The sequence below is a fragment of the Octopus sinensis genome, linkage group LG1 (assembly GCF_006345805.1).
Source record: "Octopus sinensis linkage group LG1, ASM634580v1, whole genome shotgun sequence".
NCBI classification, from domain to species: domain Eukaryota; kingdom Metazoa; phylum Mollusca; class Cephalopoda; order Octopoda; family Octopodidae; genus Octopus; species Octopus sinensis.
This window is the reverse complement of record NC_042997.1, coordinates 192,724,655-192,743,889: the sequence shown is the minus strand read 5'-3', so window position 1 is coordinate 192,743,889 and position 19,235 is coordinate 192,724,655. Positions and strand designations below refer to the sequence as shown.

Here is a 19,235-nt window from a genome sequence, read left to right as displayed (position 1 = left end):
TGCCCAAGGTGCCATGCAGTGGGACTGAACTCGGAACGACATAGTGAGGTAGGTGTGAGAAAATGGACATGATCAGTTTGAACATAAAACAAGAAGAATATCTGAAACTGGATATGACTAGTTTAAATATTAAAGGGTTAAACAGTGTATAGGTATATGTTGTTTTGGGTTATGTCTTTTCCGACTTTATATAATATTTTAGAGAAACTAATGGGGAAAAAAAAAAAATGAACCGCCACTTCAGTTGAGTTATCTGACTTTGTGTTAGTTTCTGTGAATATATTTAAAAGCATAAAAATTTGAAAAAAACATCTAAAAATCAATACTGAAGTGGAAAATCAAATAAACTACATGTGAAAATATGTATGAACTATTTAGTAAAACAGATATAAACTAATAAATTCTTTAAAATGTTTTTCGTGTTACGTCATTTTATGGCTTCAGTTGTGTATCTCGGAACTAATTACTGATGTAAGCTGAGGTTCGCCTGTTTCTCATGCTAGTATAGGCTGGAGAAGTCACCAAATTTAGACATTTCATGCGTAGTCAGGTCAGGTGTTTTATAAGTTAGATGTCATTGCAACCATCATCCATCCACCGAACCATAAAATAGGAGCAATATTTATTTTTAACTGGGAATAAGTAGGATAGCAAAATGATAAATATAGTAATGTGCCTTGTTTAAAAATGTGTTAATGTGCTTTAAAAGGCTGATAGACAGATTCTTCTCTCCATTTACACAGCAGTCAGTCAAAATTCTGTAAACACAATTCTCAGCTGAGACAACATAAATGCTATACCAAAAACTGTGGCTTGAACCAGGAATTTGTAAATTTTTCCTCAATTGTCTGGATTCTACATTTTAAGCCTGAAAGCTGTCTTCTGCTCTCAATAAATCCAAAATTAGGGTACTCAAAGACTATCATTTACATATCTGAATCTGTGTATTCTTCAGATGAGTTGTAAATACTATGGAATAAATAGATAGCATGAACATAAATTGGACAGTTAGATGGATTACACATGAAGGCTTTTCTCTTGCTAACCTCATATACAGTGTTAGGTTTAACCCTTTCGTTACCGTATTTATTTTGAGATGCCCTGTGTTTCTTTCAAATACTTTAAATTTAACAAAGAATTTAGTAAAATAACTCAGTTATCATTCAGGAACATGAATTGTGATTAAGGTTTGGTGGAAGATTTTAATTCCAAACTTATGAAAACAAGACATTTATACTCAGAACCAGAGCTGGTTTCAGCCGGGTTGGTAACGAAAGGGTTAAATGCAATTCCACCTAGGGCCACTTTAACCCTTTCTCCAATATACTACTGGTATTTTACTGAAGTGAAGGGTATTGCACACAAGATTGCGAGATCATGGTTTCAATTCCTGGACTGGGTAGTGCATTATATTCTTGAGTAAAACACTTTATTTCATGTTGCTCTGGTCTACTCAGCTGTAAAAGAGTAATTCTGCAATGAACTGGAACTGCTTTCAGAGAGAATGTAGTTTAAGGCGGCGAGCTGGCAGAAACGTTAGTACATCAGGTGAAATGCTTAGCCGCTACGTTCTGAGTTCAAATTCTGCCGAGGTCGACTTTACCTTTCATCCTTTTGGGGTCGATTAAATAAGTACCAGTTACGCACTGGGGTTGATATAATCGACTTAATCTGTTTGTCTGCCCTCTCTGTGTTTAGCCCCTGGTGGGTAGTAAAGAAATAAGAATGTAGTGATCTCAGTCATTTATACATCACGGAAACTGAGTAACTGGTTGTGTAAGTGCTTAGGCTCAAGAAAGTAGTGTCAGGGGTTGATAAGATGATGATGAATAATGATTGACAAAAAAAATTCTACAGTTTATATTTATCAAACAATGAATGCATAGGTTATTGTTATTGTTTAGATCCTTGTCTGACTGAACAAACCAATGACCAAAGGCATTTCAGTCATGGCCATCCAATTTTTGATATAACATGGACTTCATTATTTAAGATGACAAAATGTGATTCAAGGGAAACCTTTTTGGCAGCTATTTCTAGCATGGGAGCATCTGATAGTGGCCCTCAAGGCTCATGGATTGGGTTAGGTCAGCAGGTAAAACATTTTCTTGCTAAATCTTTACACCCGCTTATCATTAACATACAATCCTTAGATTTAATCCCATTTCATCACTCTTCATCTAAGTAAACTTTACTGAAAAGTAAATAAATCTCTTTATCCAATTCTCTTTCATTTTCATTACCATCAGAATTTTTCTCTCTCAATGCAAACAAGTGATTTTATGACATTCCTGCACAGCCCTCCAAATTTAAAGCACATCATTAGAAACATTTCTAAAATTTTCCCATATTAATTTACAAACACTGACAAAACCTACATAACCACAAGTTAAAATCATTAACATGATCATTGATTTAATGCCTATTTCTCCACACTCACATGAGTTGGGCAAAATTAGTCAAGGCAGATTTTCTATGGCCAGACGTGCTTCCTGCCACTAATTCCCACCTATTTCCAAGTAAGGTACTATTTTCTCAAGGCCAGACATGTTTTCATGGAAGACTGAAAACAAAGGACACCACTTGCATGATGGTGACACTCATTTACAACTGTCACGTGAAGTCAAGGCAAGGAGACAGTAACACACACTGGTGCTGATGCCACATAAAAAGCATTGGTGATGGTGCCACATAGAAAGCATGCAGTACATTCTGTAAAGTGGTTGGCGTTAGGAAGAGCATCCCTCTGTAGAAACCATGTAAAACAAACTATGAAACGTAATGCTGCTTCTGACCTTGCTAGATCCTGTCAAACCATTTAACCCATGCCAGCAGGGAAAACAGACATATGATGATGATTATGAATGATAATATATATATATATATATATTATATATATATATATATATATATATATATATAAATTAAATTAGAGATAAAACCACTATTAGGCAAATCAAACAGTGAAAAACATAAACCAAATATATATACACACACACACACACACACACAACAGGCTTCTTTTCAGTTTCCGTCTACCAAATCAACCTACAAGGCTTTGATCACCCTGGGGCTATTGAAGACACTTGTCCAAGGCACCACACAGTTGGGACACAAACTTCTTACCATACAGCTACATCTGCACGGTGAAGTTAAAAACCTCAGATAATTACTAAAAGAGAATCTGAAACGGATACAATTATGAGAATCCTCTGTCAACTACTTGTCAACGCTATCATATTTACTGGCAGGTCTTGATTTCAGCTATGCTTCTAAGTTGCCATGACAAATCAACATGTGACATTTAATCTTAAATTTCTGATCATGGGATTGTAAGCTGCCTAAAATCAGAGATGATAGGGTGGTGGTTATGAATTCAAATATCTTGATGGTCCCTGGATTTCAGTATTTTGCTCTTAATTGGAGAACTTTCATTTGGGCAGTTTTAATCAAACTTTGGCTCCACTGAAGAAAGTTGTATATTTGTATTTAGGAACAAATGGTATACTCTTTTACTTGTTTCAGTCATTTGACTGCGGCCATGCTGGAGCACCGCCTTTAGTTGAGCAAATCAACCCCAGGACTTATTCTTTGGAAGCCTAGTACTTATTCTATCAGTCTCTTTTGCCAAACAGCTAAGTTACGAGGACGTAAACACACCAGCATTGGTTGTCCCGTGATGTTGTGGGGACAAACACAGACACACACATACATATATATATATATATATATATATATATATATATACACATACATATATACGACCGCCTTCTTTCAGTTTCCATCTACCAAATCCACTCACAAGGCTTTGGTCGGCCCAAAGCTCTAGTAGAAGACACTTGCCCAAGGTGCCACGCAGTAGGAGTGAACCCAGAATCATGTGGTTGGTAAGCAAGCAACTTACCGCACAGCCACTCCTGCACCTAATATATAATATATATAAATGACTTTAAATGAATGCCCTTCATATATATAATGTGCATCAGGAGATGTTGTTGTAAAGAATTAGTATTGCAGTTAGTGATGAAAACGTAGAGGTCTCCATGAAGGATTGGCATGGTCCCTGATTAACTCCAGTGGTTATTTTGGTCAAAATAATGTTGTTTTGATGGTGAGTATTTGTAAGTTGTTGTCTTTGTTTATTCGGTTATTATGTTATCTGAGTGTAAACATCAGTCACGTGTTGTATGAATAGGATGGTGACCTTACCGAAAGCATGTGTTTGTGTGTGTGTATGTGTGGAATGATGATTATGTGTGATGTATCAACTTCAGATAAATTAGATGTTTTAGTTAGTGGAGCCATCATACAATGTTTTTATATTTCTCTCACTCATAACTTACAGTTGTAATAGAAAACATGTACAGGAATGACTTTAAGGAATTGGGACTTTATTGCTAGAAATGTGTCACACACATATTCAAGGGCCCAGGTTCCATTAATACAACAGTACTAATACTCATGGTTAAAATTATACTACTGATTTTTAACACAAGCTCAAGGTCACACATTTTGGGGAAGGAATTCCTGACTAAATCAACCATAGACATGGTTATATGGATGAGAGTTTTGCTTCACAACTATGTGGCTTTGACTTTGATCTTGTTGCATACTATCTTCACTTCTATTATAGCCTGAGGCTGACCAATATGATGTGTGAAATTTGATAGACAGAAACTGTATGAAAGCTCTTCATATATATATAATGTGCATGTGTTGTGCATATTTGTATCTTTACCCACTAATAATATTTCAGTGATCCTTGGATTGTAGGGCGACCTGCTGTGACCTATTGAGTCAAGTACATCAACATCAAAATAAAAATCAAATGGAAATTGTAGTTGTGATACCTGTGCTGGTGGCACGTAAAAAGCACCCACTACACTCACAGAATGGTTGGCATTAGGAAGGGCATCCAGCTGTAGAAACACTACCAGATCAGACTAGTGCCTGGTGCAGCCTCCTGGCTTCCCAGACCCCAGTCGAACTGTCCAACCCATGCTACCATGGAAAACGGACATCAAACGACGATGATGATGATGATGTTTATGTCTCCCATAAAAATAATATCCAGTGGCAATTCAACATGTAGAGACATGGAATAAGACACCTTACTTGAAAAACAAATAAGGGTTGGCATCAGGAAGGGCATCCAGCCATAAAAGACTACCTCAAGAAGTCTTGTCTGACCTATACAGCAGAGAAAAAGCAGACACGAAAATTCTGAACAGGCCCTTGACTGAGATTTCCCACTCTAGAAAGCAAAGTTGAGTTTGTCATTTCCTTCCTTTTTATATTATATTATAATATTTTATATTATATTATGATATTTTATATTATAGTGATGATGAAAAACCTGGTTTAGAGCAAGAAAAAGTGCTGAAGAAATTTATCACAGTGAAGGATGCCTGAAATTGTAGTTCCAAAAGTATCAGTTTCAATTTGTAGTGGAACTTGAGGCAAAACAGGTGATGGAGAGACATTAAATATTGAAGTTTGAAGCAAGTGGATAACATCTAGATGTCATTTTTCACATTGAAAAACGAGGATTAAGTTGAGGTTGAATTACTTCTGTTGAAAGAGAGACATCATCATCGTTTAGCGTCTGCTTTCCATGTTAGCATGGGTTGGACGGTTCAACAGGGGTCTGGGAAGCCAGAAGGCTGCACCAGGCCCAGTCTGATCTGGCAATGTTTCTACGGCTGGATGCCCTTCCTAACGCCAACCACTCTGTGAGTGTAGTGGGTGCTTTTTACGTGCCAGACGAGGCTGGCAAATGGCCACGATCAGATGGTGCTTTTTACGTGCCACCAGCACGGGGGCCAGACGAGGCTGGCAACGGCCACAATCGGATGGTGCTTTTGACACGTGCCATAACAACTAAACAAATCTAGTTGTCATATAGTTACAGAGAACTATTTTCTAGTTTGCATCCTGGGTAACAAATGAATATTTGGCAGAGAAGACAATTGTTATTGTTCAATATAACTGAAATAAACTGAGCCAAGTTCCCATTATGTTACTCAAGTTTTACAAATAATAAAAACATTATCAACATAGATGTAGATTCCTTTGATATTGTTTTCAGTAATTATACCATCCTTGACTCTTTGGAAAGTGATTACATCAGAGAGTAATCTTGCAAAAAGGAATAAGTGTTAATTGGCTTAAAATGTAGTTTATCTCTTGTCATCATTGCAGAATTGAATTGGATGTTATGTTGCTTTCAGATCCAGTTTGCAAAAAATAGAATGCATGAAATCTTCACTATTAGGAAGTGGAGATGCATCTAGAAAAAATTCGTGCCACTTGTCCTCATCATGAAGATGAACAATATCATCATCAGGAATACATTTGATCTTCATCATGAACATTTCATCAAGGGGCAAAAGCAGAAAAATTATGATGAAGAGCCATCAACATAATGAGTTAAAAAACATGACTTTTTTAATGGCCCTTCAAGTTTAAGTATAGTAGTCACATTATTTAAGAAAATCGTGTCCTTGAATTATAGAGGAACACAAGTTAGTCAAAACATTTAAATGTACCATCACATACAAGAAAAAATGTATGTTTGAAATACAGAAATTGAAGAAGCAGTGTGTTTCCATTGACTCGCTAATTCCAAGACATTGCCAAGAGATTCTAGAGAACAGTCTCATCAATCAAACTGTTGATGCTATGTGGATTGTGTAAAGCATCAATACATATGACTTATAGACATATGCACAGGCATGGCTGTCTGGTATGAAGCTTGCTTCCCAACCACATGGTTCCAGGTTCAGTCCCACTGCGTGGAACCTTGGGTAAGTGTCTTCTACTATAGCCTCAGGCCGACCAAAGCCTTGTGAGTGGATTTGGTAGACGGAAACTGAAAGAAGCTTGTCATATATAGTGAAAGGTAGACTGTATAATGCATGTGTGCAAACAACCATGCTACATGGCAGTGAAGCATGGGCTGTGACTGCTGAGAACATGCATATGCTAGCAAGAAATGAAACTAGTACGTTCTACTGGATGTCAGTGTGCATATATGACAGAGTGTCAGTGCCTTGAGAGAAAAGTTGGACATGAGAAGCATCAGATGTGGTGTGCAAGAGAGATGACTGCACTGGTATGATCATGTGTTGCATATGGATGAGGACAGCTGTGTGAAAAAGTGTCATACCCTAGCAGTAGAGGAAACCTGTGGAAGAGGTAGACCCAGGAAGACATGGGATGAGGTGGTGACACACGTCCATTGAACATTGGGCCTCATGGAGGCAATGACAGGTGACTGAGACCTTTGGAGACATGCTGTGCTTGAGCATGCTGGAGCACCAACTTTTTAGTCGAGCAAATCGACCCCAGGACTTATTCTTTGTAAGCCTAGCACTTATTCTATCGCTTCCTCTTGCCGAACCACTAAGTTACAGGGACGTAAACACACCAGCATTGGTTGTCAAGCAATGTTGGGGGGACAAACACAGACACACAAACATATACACACACCTATTCATATATATATATATATATATATATATACACACATATATACGACGGGCTTCTTTCAGTTTCCGTCTACCAAATCCACTCACAAGGCTTTGGTTGGCCCGAGGCTATAGTAGAAGACACTTGACTGAACCCAGAACCATGTGGTTCGTAAGCAAGCTACTTACCACACAGCCACTCATTGTTAAGTGAACTGGGCTTTATTTTTGCTGCAGTTTCAGAAGTATAAGGAAGAGGGAAGATCACTGGTAAACCTCTGCATTTCTCAAAGTGATTTCCAAGAAGTAAGCTTGGGTGATTGCCAGTTCCAAATTCCATAAAAATTTCTCAAAACGTTTTCGTCAAATATAGGTGCAGGAGTGGCTATTTGGTATGTAGCTTGCTTACCAACCACATGATTCTGCGTTCAGTCCCACTACATGGCACCTTGGGCAAGTGTCTTCTACTATAGCCTCGGGCTGACCAAAGCCTTGTGAGTGGATTTGGTAAACGGAAACTGAAAGAAGCCCATCGTATATATGTGTATATATATATATATGTGTGTGTGTTTGTGTGTGTATATATGTTTGTGTGTCTGTGTTTGTCCCCCCAACATCGTGTGACAACCGATGCTGGTGTGTTTACGTCCCCATAACTTAGCAGTTCGGCAAAAGAGACTGATAGAATAAGTACTAGGCTTACAAAGAATAAGTCTTGGGGGTGATTTGCTCCACTAAAGGCGGTGCTCCAGCATGGCCGCAGTCAAATGACTGAAACAAGTAAAAGAGAAGAAACCAGAAATAAAGGAATCACTAATGCTTCTTTTTCAACAGACACGAGCAGTTTACAACCTGGAAATATACAGTGTCTAGCAAGGTTACATAGAATTGTGGCACAAGAAAGAGTCAAGGTCTTCATGTGATTGCTGTGATAGTGACTAGAATCAGCACAAAATCTCCTCTTTGCTGTTTAATGCAAATTGGTTCAATTGATTGTAGTGAATGTAAAGGGCAATATAACTGAAGATTGACAGTAAGGAAGTTAGTATGATGAGTGTGTCTTTGCTGTTTAGTTGAACCTGAGAAATTCAGCAATGAAATTGATGAATGCTAGTGGAGCGCTAAGAGCACCATCCGAACGTGATCGTTGCCAGAGCAGCTAACTGGCTTCCGTGCCGGTGGCATGTAAAAAGCACCATTAGAGCGTGATCGTTATCAGCGTTGCCTTACTGGCACTTGTGCTAGTGGCACGTGAAAAAACTTTCAAGTGAGGTTGTTGCCAGTGCCGCTGGACTGGCTCCTGTGCAGGTGACACGTAAAAAACACCATTTGAGCATGGCCATTGCCAGTACCGCCTGACTGGCCCTCGTGCCGGTGGCATGTAGAAGCATCCAGCTGTAGAAACTCTGCCAGATCAGATTGGAGCCTGGTGCAGCCATCTGGTTCGCCAGTCCTCAGTCAAATCGTCCAACTCATGTTAGCATGGAAAGCAGATGTTAAACAATGATGATGATGATGTTGTTTTCCAATGTGTCCACTATATTTATCAGGAGTGCCATTTGTATACTATGCTCATATCAGAAGGAATGCTACCAAAATAATGTGGACAAAGAAATTTTTCCATTGTTATTATTGAATTACTCTGCAGAAAACATGTTCCAAAATACTTCTTGTAGAACTTGTGAAAATAATTGCTTCCAAGTTTTGACTGAATAAATTATTGTTTTCCTGATGAGAAATAGTCGCAGGAATCAAACTGTTTTATTCAGCGAAAGTCCTCTACTTCAGCATCCAAAACAAATGTAAAAATGTCCATTCTTATTGCAAATGGCAGGCTGCCAACCTTCAACTAAAGTACACCATAATGTTTCTGGGCCGGAAGTCGAAATAATGATTCCAATAGATCTTTTATACGAAATGATGCTGGAATACATAGCCAAAAGTCTGAAAATTTGCATAATGCAGAAGTATTCACCAGTTTATCTAGTAATACAGAGCAGAGTCTGTTTGCAAGGAATATAATAGTTTTCAATGTACTTTTGGTAGTGATTTTTTAACTGTCATAATAAATTCTTAGCTCTGCACAATACTGTATTGCATGGACTGCATCAACCAGCCTGTCCAGAAATGCACAATATCACATAAAATCATACCAAACTTCTTTATGTTCACTTATAAGGAGATGAGAAACTAATGTAAGGGGGGAAAAAAACTGTAATCCTTTCTATCATATGTTTATGTTCTTTAACTGAAACATTGCAGGACTGGACTTTGACTAAGAAAATTTTCAATGAGTAAAGAATTAGTGGTATTTTATCTCTCTATATATAAACGGCAAAATGTCTGCGTGTGTGTCCTTTATACAAATCCACAATTTTTCAGTTAGAGGGCTCACACTTTCTATGGTCATTCGAAACCGTCCAAGGGTGATCGTGCACATCTTTACATTTCCCCAGTCACCCCGCAAAGCCATTAAGAAAATCAATAGAAGTGACTTTTTTGTGAATTTTCTATCCAAAACCCAATCAAAATGCCCGAAACTTGATACGCCAATTGAATGCCAGCTAGCTGTATGTGATTGGTCAGAGATTTGGACAGTACTCGTGTGTATGTGCACACGCACGTAGCTGTATATGCATGCACCAGCACTATGACCCGGCGTTGCCGGGTCATAGTGCTATTATATAATAATTGGTCACTGTCAGTGTAACAAAGAGCTAATAGCTAAAATTCTTCAAGGGAAAATTCTCATCTATAATAATAAAAGCGAAATTCTGTCTGTCTGTCTGGGACCTCTGTATCTCAGTCTACATTTGATCTACATAGACATATAATACCTTTTTGGAATCAGGATGATCCTGGGTTTGAAAATCTGCCCTTCATTTGGTTCCTGAACATCCACTATTGGGATGTGATTTAAAAGCATTTGGGTTGCTATTTCTAGCAGGTAAAACTTGGCTAATTCAAACCATCTTGGTTGGCGTTTGTTAGATGGCATCAGAGATCAAGCAGGAGATAGATGACATTTGCTTCATTAATTTAATATTGAGATAAGAACTTTGGAACAAAATGGCCAACAGTTGGAATTCAAGGAGGGACTGGAACAATAGAATGATTGCCTTACAGAATTAATTCTCATCTGTCCTTAACCTCTGATCAAACATCACCGGGGCATATAGTCATTACAGACATATTATAGTCATGCTATTTAGCTCTCTTCAGTTTTGGGCTGCAGGGTCAATTAGCCCTCCACAGGAGCTAGCATAATAGTCTGCATGAAGTAAAGCTTTTAAGCTAGTAGTAAATAAAGAAGAGGTAGATCAGCAAAAAAAACTATCGGTCTCTTTTGCAGAACCGCTAAGTTACGGGGACGTAAACACACCAGCATCGGTTGTCAAGCGATGTTGGTGGGACAAACACAGACACACAAACACACATATACGACGGGCTTCTTTCAGTTTCCATCTACCAAATCCACTCACAAGGCTTTGGTCGGCCCAAGGCTATAGTAGAAGACACTTGCCCAAGGTGCCACGCAGTGGGATCGAACCCGGAACCATGTGGTTCGTAAGCAAATTACTTACCACACAGCCACTCCTGCGCCATGTCTATATTTATTTCAATGAGTTAAGACATTAAGCAATAACGAGACAGCGGCACTTAAATAAGTCTATGTCAAATCCCATCTGCTACCCTATAGATGAACAACAGTGCTAATTTCGTCCAATTTCAAAAAATCAACAGAAACTATGCATCTGAGTAAATATGAACTGTTGACACAATGTGTGTATAAGATTAAAAAATGGCACAGAAGGACGACAAAGGAACAAACAGAAAACTCACACACAAGACATGGGCATGCTCTCTCCCAGCTAGTCATTGTCCAAAAAAAATCACTACAGTTTCATGTCCTTAACATTAACAATGTTCGCTTTGGTAGGGCCAACAACAAAAAGCTACTGGGAACAATGAGCAAATGCAAAGGATGGTGACAAAAACAAACAACACAAGCAGTTTGTATGAATGTAAATAAACAAACAAAACAAAGACTGAGACAGCATTAGAACAGGATGTGTGTAGAAATAATGCAATGGAAAATGATGTCCGATAGAACATGAAAAAGAAAGTGGAGAAATATATTTCTTTACTACCCACAAGGGGCTAAACACAGAAGGGACAAACAAGGACAGACAAAGGGATTAAGTCGATTACATCGTGGAGAAATATATTTCTTTACTACCCACAAGGCGCTAAACACAGAAGGGACAAACAAGGACAGACAAAGGGATTAAGTCGATTACATCGTGGAGAAATATATTTCTTTACTACCCACAAGGCGCTAAACACAGAAGGGACAAACAAGGAAAGACAAAGGGATTAAGTCGATTACATCGACCCCAGTGCGAAACTAGTACTTTATTTATCAACCCCGAAAAGGATGAAAGACAAAGTCGACCTCCGCGGAAGAAATAAAAAGATAGCATGAAGGATAGAATGAAAAGTGAGGAAAAAAAAGGGACCCAGTGTTGAAGGAAAGGTAAAAGTTAGAACTTGAGGGAAGCATGACTGAACAGGTCAGCAGCTGGGCAAAAAATGAAAGCTGGAAAGAGAAATGGGATGGTTACATGGTACTGAGAAAGGAGGGAAGAGAGAGAACTCCCCAACCCCTACCCAGGTAGTGCAGACAGAGTAAAAAAGGCTGAGGTAGACATGAGATGGAATTAAAGGGAGAAAGGGGACAGATAGAAAGAAAGGCAAAAGGACATATTTATATATAACCACATCATTTTAACATCTGCTTTTCTATTCATGCATGGCTCAGACAGAATTTACTGAACAGATGTTTTACACCTGGATGCACTTCCTGTCACCAACTTTTACCTGTTTCCCCACCAGACATGTTCTCAAAGAATGGTGGAAATTAGCAACACCACTTGTATGATAGTGACACTCATTTACAACTACCATGCAATGTCAAGAACAGAAGACACAAACACATATATACAATGGGCTACTTTCAGTTTTCTTGTATTTCTACCAAATCTGCTCACATAAATTTGACCAGTCCAGGACTACAGTAGAAGACACCCAAAGTGTCATGCAAGGGGACTGAACCTGGAACCATATGGTTGGGAAGCAAATTTCTCAACCACAATGCTACAGCTGTGCCTCTATTGTTTTTCATATACCCTAACTTAAAGAGTTTTGGACAGTAAATTAAGGTTCAGGTTATATATATTATAATATTCTACATTTTGGGGGATAAAAAAAAAGCTTAAATGCCTTGCTTAACCATCATATTATGTGAATGAATACCACAGAACGAGGCTGATGGTAATTCATGAGAAAATACATGGAAATGCAGTATGTATGAGGAAATATAAAGGGGTGGTACCTGTTAATTACTGTCAACTAGGCTCTGAGGTATTCCCTGCCTCAGCCTGATCACTGAACAAGGTGGAAAGCTTCTCAAAGATAATTTTGCCATGAGCCCTCTTTAAGTTACTGTGTATGGAAAACATAACATCCAAATGAATTGAGTTCTTACAACTGCTCAGCCTTTTCAACAAATGCACAGAACACATACACACATATAATTGTGAAGGCACATGGCTCAGTGGTTAGGGCATAGAGCTTACGATCGTGAGGTTGTGAACTTGAATCCCAGACCGGGCTGTGTGTTGTGTTCTTGAGCAAGACACTTTATTTCACATTGCTCCATTTCACTCAGCTGTAGAAATGAGTTGCGACATCACGGGTGCCAAGTCATATCAGCCTTTGCCTTTCCCTTGGATAACACTGGTTGCGTGGAGAGGGGAGGCCGGTATGCATGGGCAACTGCTGGTTTTCCATAAACAATCTTGCCTGGGAGGGTAACTTTCTAGGGTAACCGAAGGGGGTCTCAGAACATTTTAATTATTTAATTTTCCCAACTCATATCCGATTAATTTACCAGTTCCCCCCCCCCTCATAAACGCAGTGTTTGGCATTTGAATTCAAAACTTGAGTATGTAGATAGAAGTTGACACATTTCTCTTGCTGGTCGGGATACATGTTAGCCCCAAGGTAAGATCTTGTATTGATTTCGATCTGTAGGAATATTCCCCTGACAAGACGAATAGATCCCTTAATAGGTTCATAATGTCCAAGTTGTGGATTCTATTTGTTATGTCACCCGCAGACAGCTTTTATCATGAAATGGAATAATATGAATGATAAAAATGGCTTTATAGTGGTTTTGACTGCTATTTCTAAACATGTAAGGGTCTTGAAACTCTCTTAGTTATAATTGTGATTTGTTTATAATTATAAACATTCTTCTTCTATGCATATAATGATAACATGTTTGGCCACTGGTATATTCATAAATAATTTTAACTGTTTATAATATATCCTCCATAATGTATTATAAATATAAATAAATGTGCCCTTTTAAAGCCTAGCCAGGCTCACGGGCCCGGTTTCTCGGTTTCAATAGCATATGTGTTCCCCAGCTGGACGGGACACCAATCCATCGCAGCGTTACTCATTTTTGCCAGCTGAGTGGACTGGAGCTCATGAACACAATGCGCCGCTCGGTCCAGGAATTGAAACCACAATCTTACGATCATGATGTTGACACCCTAACCACCAAGCCATGTGCCTCCACATAATGTATTATATATATATATATATGTGACTGTGTGTTAAGAATCTTGCTTCCCAACCACATGGTTCTATGTTCAGTCCCACTGCATGGCACCTTGGGCAAGTGTCTTTTACTATGGCCTTGGGCTGACCAAGGCCTTGTGAGTAGATTTGGTAGATGGAAACTGAAAGAAGCAAGTAGTGTATATGGATATGTGTGTGTATGTGCGTCTTTGTGTCTGTGTTTGTCCCCCGCCCACTACCACTTGACAACTGGTATTGGTGTGTTTACTTACTTGTAATGAAAGCAGTTTGGCAAAAGAGACCAATAGGCTAAGTGCTACATTAAAAAAGAAGAAAGTCCCAGGGCCACTTTGTTCAACTAAAACCCTTCAAGCTGACTCCCCAGCTTGGCTGCAGTAAAAGACAAAAAGATATCTGGTCCAATCCATGCCAGCATGGAATAAAGATGCTAGGCGTGGCTATGTGGTAAGAAGTTTGCTTCCAAACAACAAGGTTCTGGGATCAGTCCCACTGAGCAGCACCTGAGACAAATCATCATCATCATCGCTTAATATCCGTTTTCCGCGCTAGCATGGGTTGGACGGTTCGACCGGGGTCTGGGAAGCCAGGGGCTGTACCAGGCTCCAGTATGATCTGGCAGTGTTTCTACAGCTGGATGCCCTTCCTAACGCCAACCACTCCGCGAGTGTAGTGGGTGCTTTTTACGTGCCACCGGCACAGAAGCCAGTCGAGGCGGTGCTGGTATCAGCCACGTTCGGATGGTGCTTTTTATGTGCCACCGGCACAGAAGCCAGTCGAGGCGGTGCTGGTATCGGCCACGTTCGGATGGTGCTTTTTATGTGCCACCGGCACAGAAGCCAGTCGAGACGGCGCTGGCATCGGCAAAGTATGAAAGGTGACAGAACAGATCATGTTTCTTGCTGTAGATCTACAAAGCTACTTTCATTATAGAAGAATAGATGGGAAAAACTAGGCTGTAGCTGGAGAGAAAAAAATAATATTGGATGGTCGTGGGCAGATTGTATTTTATAATAGCTCTATTTGGTGATAGCTGAACTGTAGCTACATGTGTCTTTCAATATGCACATATTTTTGAAATGATGTTATTACACTGCATGTAAAACACATGTTCTCAGCCATTCCAATTCTACAAATACCCGCCTTCAACTTTTAAATAGTTTTGACACATTTTAGGCTGTAATAAGTATACTCGTTTACTTGTTTCAGTCATTTGACTGTGGCCATGCTGGAGCACCGCCTTTAGTCGAGCAAATCGACCCCGGGACTTATTCTTTGTAAGCCCAGTACTTATTCTATGGGTCTCTTTTGCCGAACCGCTAAGTGACGGGGACGTAAACACACCAGCATCGGTTGTCAAGCAATGCTAGGGGGACAAACACAGACACACACACATATATATATATACATATATACGACAGGCTTCTTTCAGTTTCCGTCTACCAAATCCACTCACAAGGTATTGGTCAGTCCGGGGCTATAGCAGAAGACACTTGCCCAAGATGCCACACAGTGGGACTGAACCCGGAACCATGTGGTTGGTTAGCAGGCTACTTACCACACAGCCACTCCTGCGCCTATGTATGTACGTATGTATTACCAAAATACTCAACAACGTATCTTCATCATAATTGTTTAACGTCCGTTTTCCTTGCTGTCATGGGTTGGACGGTTTGACAGGAGCTGCACCAGGTTCCATTGTTTTGGTATGGTTTTTACAGCTGGATGCTCTTCCTAACGTCAACCACTTCATAGAATGTACTGGGTGCTTTTTGTGGCATCATCACCGGTGTTTTTTTACGGGGTACCATCAACAATGCTTTTCACAACATTTTTTTTTTTTAATAAAATTCAATGGAGAAATACATACGAGATGGGATTGACTTTTAAAAATGTTATCATATCTTGCTAGCAAAACTTAGACCGGTTTCCTTAATAAGAATGAAGGATTGTTTAAACTTGATCGACACACCTACGATCGAAGATATGTTTCTGTCGCAATCATCTCATATTTTCGTATATCTAGAACTATATCATCCAACGAGTCCTTCCCTTTTTAAAGACAGTATAGTGTAATTTGCGGAAAATTTGTTTGCTATTTCTAGCAGGTTGAGAGACTGTGTAGAAAATGTCTAGCTTCAGGAGCAGAACTAAGGAATAAGAGGTTACGAAACACAATATAGGTAAAATTACGATTTTGTTTCCTAGAATATCATATTTCATTACACATAGGGATGGAAAATAATTAAGAACATAAAATAGCCAAAATACTTAATAAAAATATGTTTGGGTGTGTTTGTTTTTAAGCTACGCTGTATTTTAGACCTATATTAGTTCTGAGTGAACACACCTATGATCAAAATCTACGCAATTTTGACATTTCGTCTTTTATTTATTTAGTTTTTCTTTCTTTATTCCCTTCCAAGAAGTAGTGTACTTCAGACTAATCCAAGCTGTCTCTCCTTTTTAAAACGGCAGTATGTGTTTTGAGGGAGATTTGGCTGCTATTTATAGCGGGTCCAGCCAAGTTGTTGATGCTGTTTAGCTCCGTTAACTCTGATCAATCAGACCTAAGATCAAAGGCATTCCAGCTGAGACTGTCCCATCTTTTTCCTTACACACAGACAAACCAGAACCGTATTTCCCAACGTAGTGAAGTGATTTGCAGGAGATTTCGTTACTATTTCTAGCAGATCGATCGACCACATAGAGGTTCCCTCGTTCGCTCGACGAAGTTAAGTCTTTAGTGGAAGTTTACAGAGAATGAAAATCCGCCGATTGCAGATGATTCTAGTGGCTGTTGAGAACGTAACAACAACACAAATACGCACACGTCCACACATTTGGGGAGAAAACGATCTGTAACCCCGAGAAGAAAACCCATCAGATAATAATTGTTCGTTGTATTAGTGACCATGACCAGGATGAAATGCTCACAGCGAAATGTTACGTTACTGTGGCCATGTAACACTAAATAATCATATGCGATATTATACTGGGTGTGTACATAAGAGCGTATTAGATAGAGTTAACAGACACGACTTGGTGGCACTAGAAGCATGTACGCTAATCAAACTGCAGGTGGTAGTGAATAACCACAGCGATACATAGCAAAATCCTACACAGTAAAACCAATTAAATAGCAAATAAATTTACACTACTTCTAAACGTAGTTATGTTTCTAGTAAGAGGGGAAACTTGCATCCAAAGATCAGATTAACAAACAGTTCATTTGATAATACTGTCAGGGTCGAAAGACGACTAAAAGTTAATACGATTAGTGATAATCTTGATAATGGATAAATAGCATATAACAAAAAAAAGAATTGGGTGTGATGTAAATAGTATGTATGTATGCATGAATGAATGCATGCATGTAAGTATGTATGTATGTATGTGTGTGTATGTAATCATGTATTTCGCGATATAGACAGGAAATGTAATAAGAAAGCAACAACGAGGTTGATAAATTGTTCCTTGCGTTGATCTGGTGTATACACTTTACAGAAAATTTAGGCTAATAGGTCAAGTTTGGGAAAAATGAAAATCTAGAATTTGTGTAAACAAGAGGGTTTCACAAGACTACTGTTGGTGAAGTTGTAAGGGCGGTGGCGGTGACGGTGGAAGTAACAGGAGGGGGGTATATCTAGGAATCCCATCCCAAGATATTCAGATGATCCCGAAGAAATAATAGAGGTCAACTTAAGTTTTCCCTCGCTGTTGTTGGTACAGACAACTGACGTGGAATAAAAAATAAAAAACAAGATAAAACGAAAAAAAGAAAGAGAAGAAAAAAAAAGTAAGATTAGCAAATTGGTGAGTGTGGCAGTTATTATGTCAATCTGTCTGCACAGTGCCATAGGGGGTGGATATCTGCTAGTATGTCAACACGAAGCAAAAAGACTAGTAGGACATCTAGACAACGACATCAACAGTCAATTAGCAGACATTTATAATTTTAGAATAACTAATCATATGAGAGCAAATGGCTGGAAACATCGGTTAAATTGCTATCATTTAAACCAGATGTCTCCATGGCTTGTACGTACTTACTGTGTATGTGTATGTGAAAGAAAAAAATATGTATGTATGTATGAGGGAGTATTCATATTCATACATAGATTTATGCATGCGTGCATACCAATATAGTTGATCTATAGAGATTTAAAAGTCGGAGATGTATTTACGCAGGAATAGTTACCGTGGTACCTGTCAGTCTGAGTTTGTTTTAATATAGCAATGGAGCAGCCAGGGTGTATGGAAAAGCTATACGTATGTGTGTATGCACGTATATATCTATGTATATCTCTTGAAGTTAGTTGTCTTTGAGGATAGTAACATACAAGCACCAACTAAACAGAGTTGGTATAGTAACATCAGAGACGGGAAGAAGGACTTTTGACAACTAATGAGAAATTAATAACAAGATTTTTAAGACTCAATTATAAAACGAGGACGAAAAGAGAAAAATAAAATAGAAATATTAATAGATGAAATAGCAAGCTTAGAAGTAAAGAATCAAAATAGTGTCAGAATCCGCAGTCTAATGAACTTACCGTGTGTTGGGCTTTCGAGGGTGAGAAATTATATGTATAAAGCTCAACGATTTCCCAAAATGATGTTCATATTTAGACGTTAATAGACAAGGACAAAAGGCCACATGGGTTCGATCCACTCAGACAGTAATGTAGATTAATAGCAGTAGTAGTAGTAGTAGTGGTTGTTGTTGTAGTGGTGGTGATGGTCGTAGTGGTAGTACGTGTTTAGTTTCTTTACGAAAGAGCGACTAAATAGCAAAGTTGGAGATCAGTTGGCAGTGACATCCGGAAAGTCGTTGTAGTGAAAAAAAGGAAGGCAGAGTTAACGTCAGAAGGGAAGTGAAGGAGTGGCAGCAACAGGGAGGAGAGGCCAGAGGAGGAAAAACCGTACTGCAAATAGAGAGGCGGAGGGAGACTATGAAACCAAATAGAAGGGGGAAGAGGGGAGATCACTGAGAAAGAGATATAATTAGTATAGGAGAGAAGGCTATTAACGTAGACTTGTTTTTCTGGAGGTAGATAGATCGGTCAGATAGAGAGCTAGAGATAATTTGATAGA

At 38.9% G+C, this 19,235-nt stretch overlaps 1 protein-coding gene across 2 annotated transcripts in view; it reads right to left on the bottom strand.

Annotated features, from left to right (window-relative positions):
• LOC115209769 (GATA zinc finger domain-containing protein 7) overlaps positions 1-19,017 on the bottom strand; it is a 162,560-nt gene extending 143,543 nt beyond the window's left edge. For both annotated transcript variants that reach the window (XM_036507973.1, XM_036507975.1), the window contains exon 1: positions 18,695-19,017. The gene's annotated coding sequence lies outside the window, so the exon portion shown is untranslated. The remainder of the gene's footprint in view (positions 1-18,694) is intronic.
• Between the last annotated feature and the right edge of the window lie 218 nt (positions 19,018-19,235).